Genomic DNA, 7,533 nt, shown 5'->3' with positions numbered 1-7,533 from the left:
TCGGATCAATTTATTCACAAGTGGCATTATGAAAGTAATTATCATGGGCATGAAACATATAATAAATAATATTTACAATATTATTATAAATATATATATTATAAATATAATAAATAATATTATTTATAATAATATAATAACATATAATAAACTGTGGTAATTACTTTCCACTTCTGTTCTTACTCACCAGTGAATATTCAAGTGAAATGAGACAAGCAAACACTGTCAAGTGGAGCAACTGGTATGCCGTCAGAAATCACATTGTGTTCCAGGAGAGAGGTTGGATGGCAAGGCATAATTTCTCCAAGTTCAGTAGGGATTTCCAAAAGCTAGGATGCAATGTTCTGCAGAGACAAAGGCTAACTCTGGAAAAAAGAAAGGCAGCTAAGCCAAAGCCACACCTCACAGCATTAGGAGAACTCTTCTGTTGAAGACATTAAAACAAAAGGCCAGTTAAGGAAATGTCAGGAGGGACTAAGGATAATTTCAAAAGAGCTTTGGAATTAGTCTCACTTTTTCTTCTTTCTATTTCTATTAGAATTTGTGTCTAAAGCCAATAATTAAACACCTGTAAAAATAATGATATTTGCCTCATGAAACATGTGGAAACTCACTTCTGAACACAAAATAATTCAAGGGAGCTGTCACTTTCTTTTTGAGATGCCTCACCCCAGGTCTTGTAGTGAGGTCTGGGAATTCAGCAAAAAAAATGTAGTAAAGAGCTTGTCTGGAAGGCTGAAGACAGAGTCTGAGGTCAGCCTCTGACTGCAGTGGCCCAGGGCCCCTCTGTGTGCCTTAACCACATGGACACATGTTTTGTTGGCAAAACCAGACAAGGAAAATATAGTTCCATGAAACTGAAGCTCCAAAACAGCAGATGCCACACCCCTTCTCACAGAAAGCAGGAAGTATATTTGTTGGGACAAGGAGGGACACTAGCTATGCATTGTTTATTTTTGGATTTAGCAAATTATTTTCCATGACAAAATGCTCCAGGCATGTTTGCTGTATTAAAAACAAGTTGAATACAAATGTAAAATGAAATCTAACTATTTGCAGAAAGTATAAACTGCCTGAGGCAAACCCCCCTAAAAGCAGCTCTGAAGGTAGAACCTTGCTGGAGGTCATCAGAGGTCAGCATGAGGACCTGCTGCCACCAATTCTTGTTTTATGCCCGAGAACAAGCCAATGTCTACACCAAGCTTGGTGAGCCTGTCAGGAGGCAACCCAGAACCATCTATATTGTGTTCATACAGAGCCAAGCAGAGAAATGAACATTTAGGAGTGGGTTAGGTCTCTGGAAAGCTACGTGTTCCCAGCTAAATGATGCTGAGGGGTGGTCGAGCTGAGGAGAAATGGAGGAAGGAGAGAACTAACATTTTTTGAGCACCTACTAAGTGACAGAGGCATGCTAGGTACTTTACACATATGTGGCTGTGTCTGGTGAAGCAGAAGTTTTTTTTTTAACCTTATTTAGTAAGAAGGTATCAGATTATTTCTGTCTGGGTAATGTCAAAAAGTCCCTTGGCTAAAAAAAAAAAAAAGTCCCTTGGCAGTCCTTCTTTGTTCCTGAAATAATCACTTGAATGACCCTTCTTAATTATACAAATTTAGGTTTAGTAAGCCATTCCTGATAGATGACAGTGATAGGAACTTTGGTGATTTGCTTGGTACTCAGCTCTAACAGATTGGAGGAGGGGACTAAATTTGCAAAGTGGACTTAAGGAGTCTCCAAAGGGGAAGGTGTCCTTGGCCACTTGCCTTTTGAAATTCAGTGTTAGCAGAATTTCTCAAATGAATTAGGATGATTACAACTGAGGTCCACTGGTAGAAAATAAAATCTAATTACACATCCAGAAAGGAAGGGATGTCTGGACAGGTGACAAGTTCCTCTGGATCCAGTTGTCTGGGCACAGATGTCACAGGGTGATACAGGACACACAACTGAGTATGTGGATGTAACCAGAAGAGAAGTAACCTTGAGAGGCCAAGCCTGGGCGCCACCAAGTTGTGTGCAAGGATCTGGACCAGAAGGGGCATGGCAGCAGTGGGTGAGGACCCACTGGCCTCAGTAGTACCAATTTATTCAACAGGTCCCAACAAAACAACAACAGCTGAGACCAGGGCCTACCAGTGGACTGGTTGGGCTTTTCTGAATTTCTCTCCATTTGGGGTTGAGAAGGAGCCTCCTTCGGAAGAGTAAGCACCTAGAGTTCTTAGTAAATTTGTAAAGGAGATTTTAAATAGGGGATCCCAAACATATTGACATGTAGAGATTCTAGTGATTAATTAGAAAATTTCAAAAGCCAAACTTATACCCCGTGCTAGCGAGGTGGATCATGAGATCCCACTGAATCTTCACATCCAAACTAAGAGGTATGTACTATCATTCCCCACTTCACAGATAAGGAAACAAAGGACTAGTGAGGCCTTTGTGATTAAGGTTATTAAGCAAGTAAGTTGTAACCCTGGGATATTAAATCCCAGTCTAATTCTCAGCTTGTCCTCATTTCCCTGGAGCACAGCAAAGTGGAAACAATGAAAGTAGTTGGCAGCATGATCATGCTGAAAAGACTGGCAACACTTAGACATAGCTCAGGGATAAAACACCACTATTTGCATTAAGATGGAGAAAGAAACCAGTTAATCCCTAATCTCTAAATTTTTCTCATATGCTCACAAGCTTAAAATGCACCTGAATATGTTCAACATATATGCACCTTAATTTTGAGATCCAATTCTACAAACCACAGGAAATGCTTCATGTATTTCTATTCTCTGCAGATAGAATTAGAGGTTAAAGATATTCTTCAGGAAAAGCCTGGTTTCTTCAGGTTGAGAATGTAAAGGCAGAAGGGAAAGTGCCAAAAAGAAAGGTGATTAAATATGGCTAAGGAATTGTTTGCCAAACTCTGAGAATTAGCACAACAGGAAACTTCTAGAAGCTTGAAGAACATAAAAAATCCACCTCCTATACAGTGATGGGAATGTAAATTGGTACAGCCACTACGGAGAACAGTACAGAGGTTCCTTAAAAAATTAAAAATAGAGCTACCATATGACGCAGCAATCCCATTCCTGGGCATATATCCAGAGAAAACCATAATTCAAAAGGATGCATGTGGGCTTCCCTGGTGGCACAGTGGCTGGGAGTCTGCCTGCCAGTGCAGGGGACAAGGGTTCGACCCTGCTCTGGGAGGATCCCACATGCTGCGGAGCAACTGAGCCCATGCGCCACAACTACTGAGTCTGCGCTCTAGAGCCTGCGAGCCACAACTACTGAGCCCACATGCCACAACTACTGAAGCCCACGCGCCTAGAGCCCGTGCTCCACAACAAGAGAAGCCACCGCAATGAGAAGCCTGTGCACCGCAACAAAGGGTAGCCCCCACTTGCCACAACTAGAAAAAGCCTGCGCACAGCAACAAAAGACCAAACTCAGCCAAAAATAAATAAATAGATAGATAAATAAATAAAATATTTTTTAAAAAAGAAGATGCATGCACCCCGATGTTTATTGCAGCACTATTTACAATAGCCAGGACATGGAAGCAACCTAAATGTCCATCAACAGAGGAATGGATAAAGAAGATGTGGTACATATATACAATGGAATATTACTCAGCCTTAAAAAGGAACGAAATAGTGCCATTTGCAGAGACGTGGATGGACCGAGAGATTGTCATACAGAGTGAGATAAGTCAGAAAGAGAAAAACAAATATCATATAATATTGCTTACATGTGGAATCTAGAAAAATGGTAAAGATGAAATTATTTGCAAAGCAGAAGTAGAGTCACAGATGTAGAGAACAAATGAATGGTTACCAAGGGGGTAAGGGGGTGGGATGAATTGGGAGACTGGGACTGACATATATACACTGCTATGTATAAACTAGATAACTAATGAGAACCTGTAGTACAGCACAGGGAACTCTACTCAGTGCTCTGTGGTGACCTAAATGGGAAGGAAATATAAAAAGAGTGGGGGCTTTCCCTGGTGGTGCAGTGGTTAAGAATCCTCCTGCCAATGCAGGGGACACAGGTTCGAGCCCTGGTCTGGGAAGATCCCACATGCTGCGGAGCAACTAAGCCCGTGTGCCACAACTACCGAGCCTGTGCTCTAGAGCCCACGAGCCACAACTACCGAAGCCCATGCAGCACCACTACTGAAGCCTGTGCGCCTAGAGCCCATGCTCTGCAACAAGAGAAGCCACCACAAGGAGAAGCCTGCGCACCACAATGAAGAGTAGCCTCCGCTCACCACAACTAGAGAAAGCCCACGTGCAGCAACAAAGACCCAGCGCAGCCAAAAATAAATAATTTTTTTAAAAAAAAAGATCCTTTCCCAGAATTGAGGAAATGGCAGCCACATTAAAAAATAATAATAATAAAATAAATTAAAAATAAATTTAAAAAGAGTGGATATATGTATATGTATGACTGATTCACTTTGCTGCACAGCAAGAAACTAACACAACATTGTAAAGCAACTATACTCCAATAAAGATTAATTTTTAAAAAAAACTAAAAACAGAGTTACCATATGATCCAGCAATCCCACTCCTGGGCATATATCTGGACAAAACCATAATTTGAAAAGATACAGGCACCGCTGTGTTCATAATAGTACTATTTACAATAGCCAAGACATGGAAACAACCTAAATGTCCATTGACAAATGAATGGATAAAGAAGATGTGGTACATATATACAATGGAATATTACTCAGCCATAAAAAAACAATAAAATAATGCAGCAACATGGATGGCCCTAGAGATTATCCTACTAATTAAAGTCAGTCAGAAAGAGTAAGACAAATACCATATGATATCACTTATATGTGAAATCTAAAATATGACACAAATGAACTTATCTATGAAACAGACACACAGACATGGAGAACAGACTTGTTGTTGCCAAGGGGGAGGGGGAATGGGGGAGGGATGGATTGGGAGTTGGGATTAGTCTTACTATATAGTACAGGCAACTATATTCAATATCCTGTAATTAAACCATAATGGAAAAGAATATGAAAAAGAATATATGTATTATATATATATATATATAACTGAGTCATTTTTCTGTACATCAGAGACCAACACAACATTGTAAATTGACTATATTTTAATAAAATCAATTTGGGGGACTTCCCTGGTGGTCCAGTTAAGACTCCACGCTTCCACTGCAGGGGGCATGGGTTCCATCCCTGGTTGGGGAATTAAGATCTCACATGCTGCGTGCAGTGCAGCCAAAAAAATGAAATGAAATGAAAATAAATAAAATAAAATAAAAACCCTATAGGGAGTTCCCTGGTGGCCTAGTGGTTAGGATTCCAGGCCGGGGTTCAATCCCTGGTCAGGGAACTGCAATCCCACAAGCCATGGTGCAGTGTGGCCAAAAAAAAAAAATCCTATAGGTTCCAAAAGAGTTTAGGGAAACTCATGAGAGATAGATCCAAAACAAAAGAAAATTAAAAGAAAATTATTTACTTAATCCAAAATTAAAATAAATTGGTGGTAAGGAAATAGACGGTTACATGACACAAGATAAAAAGCCTAATTATATATATATATATATATTTTTTTTTTTTTTTTTTTGCGGTACACGTGCCTCTCACTGCTGTGGCCTCTGCCGTTGTGGAGTGCAGGCTCCGGACGCGCGGGCTCAGCGGCCATGGCTCACAGGCCCAGCCGCTCCGCGGCATGTGGGATCTTCCCGGACCAGGGCACGAACCTGTGTCCCCTGCATCGGCTGGCGGACTCTCAACCACTGCGCCACCACGGAAGCCCCTAATTCTATATTTTGAAAAAAATCAAACCTTGGGAAGTCCCTCGTGGTCCAGTGGTTAAGACTCTGCCCAAGGCCCAGGTTCAATCCCTGGTTGGGGAACTAAGATCCCACAAGGGGCCGGGTGCAACCAAAATACAAAAACAAACCTTTTGATAGTATTGAAAAATACTATCACCTCATGTCACGTGCATGATGAGCACCATAGTGTCAGGGATACAGCAGTTGTCAGGTGGGCGGGGAAGAGACTGAGGCCACAGCGTGAGGGACGCCCCAGCCCCTCTACGTCTATGTCTGGCAGAACCAGTGTGAGATAAAGAGACAACCCTTCCGAGCAGCCCAGAAAATCAAGATTTTAGGCCGGACCTTTGAGCAGACACCAAGATAGTGAGGAGCCAGAAGAAAAGCACAGACTATGGCGCTGAAACGAATTAATAAGGAACTTAGTGATTTGGCCCATGACCCCCCAGCACAATGTTCTGCAGGTCCAGTTGGGGATGATGTTTCATTGACAAGTCACAATTATGGGACTTAATGACAACCCATATCAAGGTGGTGTATTCTTTTTGACAATTCATCTTCCTACAGACTATCCCTTCAAACCAGGTTGCATTTACCATAAGAATTTATCATCAAAATATCAACAGGAATGGCTACATTTGTTTTGATATTCTAAGATCACAGTTGTCACCTGCTTTAACTATTTTTCAAGTTCTTTTATCCATTTGTTCACTGCTGTGTGATCCAAACCCAGATGACCCCCTAATACCAGAGATTGCATGGATCTATAAGACAGACAGAGATAAGTACAACAGAATATCTCAGGAATGGACTCAGAAGTATGCCATGTGATGCTGCCTTAAGGTCAGAATAGCCCACATTACAGCTGGAACAAACTTTAAATTACTGTTCCTTTTTTGATTTTCTTATCCAGCTGCTCCCCTATCAGACCTTGTCTTTTTAAATTTTATTTTTTGTTTACCTCCCTCCATTCATTCACATGTTCATCTGAGAAGACTTAAGCTCTTCCAGCTTTGGACAATAACTGCTTTTAGAAACTGTAAAGTAGTTACAAGAGAACAGTGCCCAAGATTCAAAAATTTTTTAAAAATGGAGCATGTATATCACATGGCCAAAGTCTTCACTCTAATTTGGTTATAAGACTAAAACCATTACTCACAGCTCTAACATACTGAAGAAGCATTTGAGGAGGAGGGAGATGGATGCTCAGTTGTCACATCAAAGGAAGCAGCATTATTCTAGCAGCATCCATTCTTGTTTAAGTCTTCCACTGTTAGAGATTTGAGGTACATGATGTACTTTATGCTCATAACTGATGTGGCTAGAGGATTGGTATTGAATTGATAGGATCAGCAAAACAGAAAATGTGATGTATTTTATGCATGTCAATAAAGGAATGGCCTGTTCTTGTTCTACAGAGAATGGAAATTGGAAGTCAAACACCCTTCATATTCCAAAATGGGGACTCAAACATCTTGTAATTTTCATTTAAATTGTTAGGTGGCTTGAAGCTATTAGTTAATCTATTTTCCAATAATATACTGTTTAATATAGCCCTGAATAAATGATGCAAGTTGTCAATGGATAAGTGATCAACTAATAGCTCTGCTGGTAATTGATTTATTTTTCTTCATTAAAGTTGCACAAACTGATAAAAAAAAATACTATCACCTCACAGAAAAAACCCAATACTTGAACAGAAAATTCACAAAACAGTTAACAAG

General features: G+C 40.5%; 1 pseudogene; it reads left to right on the top strand.

Moving 5' to 3' along the window:
- The first annotated feature begins 6,135 nt into the window (after positions 1-6,135).
- Positions 6,136-6,903, top strand: LOC114902833 (annotated as a pseudogene).
- The last annotated feature ends 630 nt before the right edge of the window (positions 6,904-7,533 follow it).

The sequence above is a fragment of the Monodon monoceros genome, unplaced genomic scaffold (genome assembly GCF_005190385.1).
Source record: "Monodon monoceros isolate NGI ecotype Baffin Bay Population unplaced genomic scaffold, NGI_Narwhal_1 Super_Scaffold_20, whole genome shotgun sequence".
Classification (NCBI taxonomy): domain Eukaryota; kingdom Metazoa; phylum Chordata; class Mammalia; order Artiodactyla; family Monodontidae; genus Monodon; species Monodon monoceros.
Note: the sequence above shows the minus strand (reverse complement) of the source record. Positions and strands in the feature narration are given on the sequence as shown.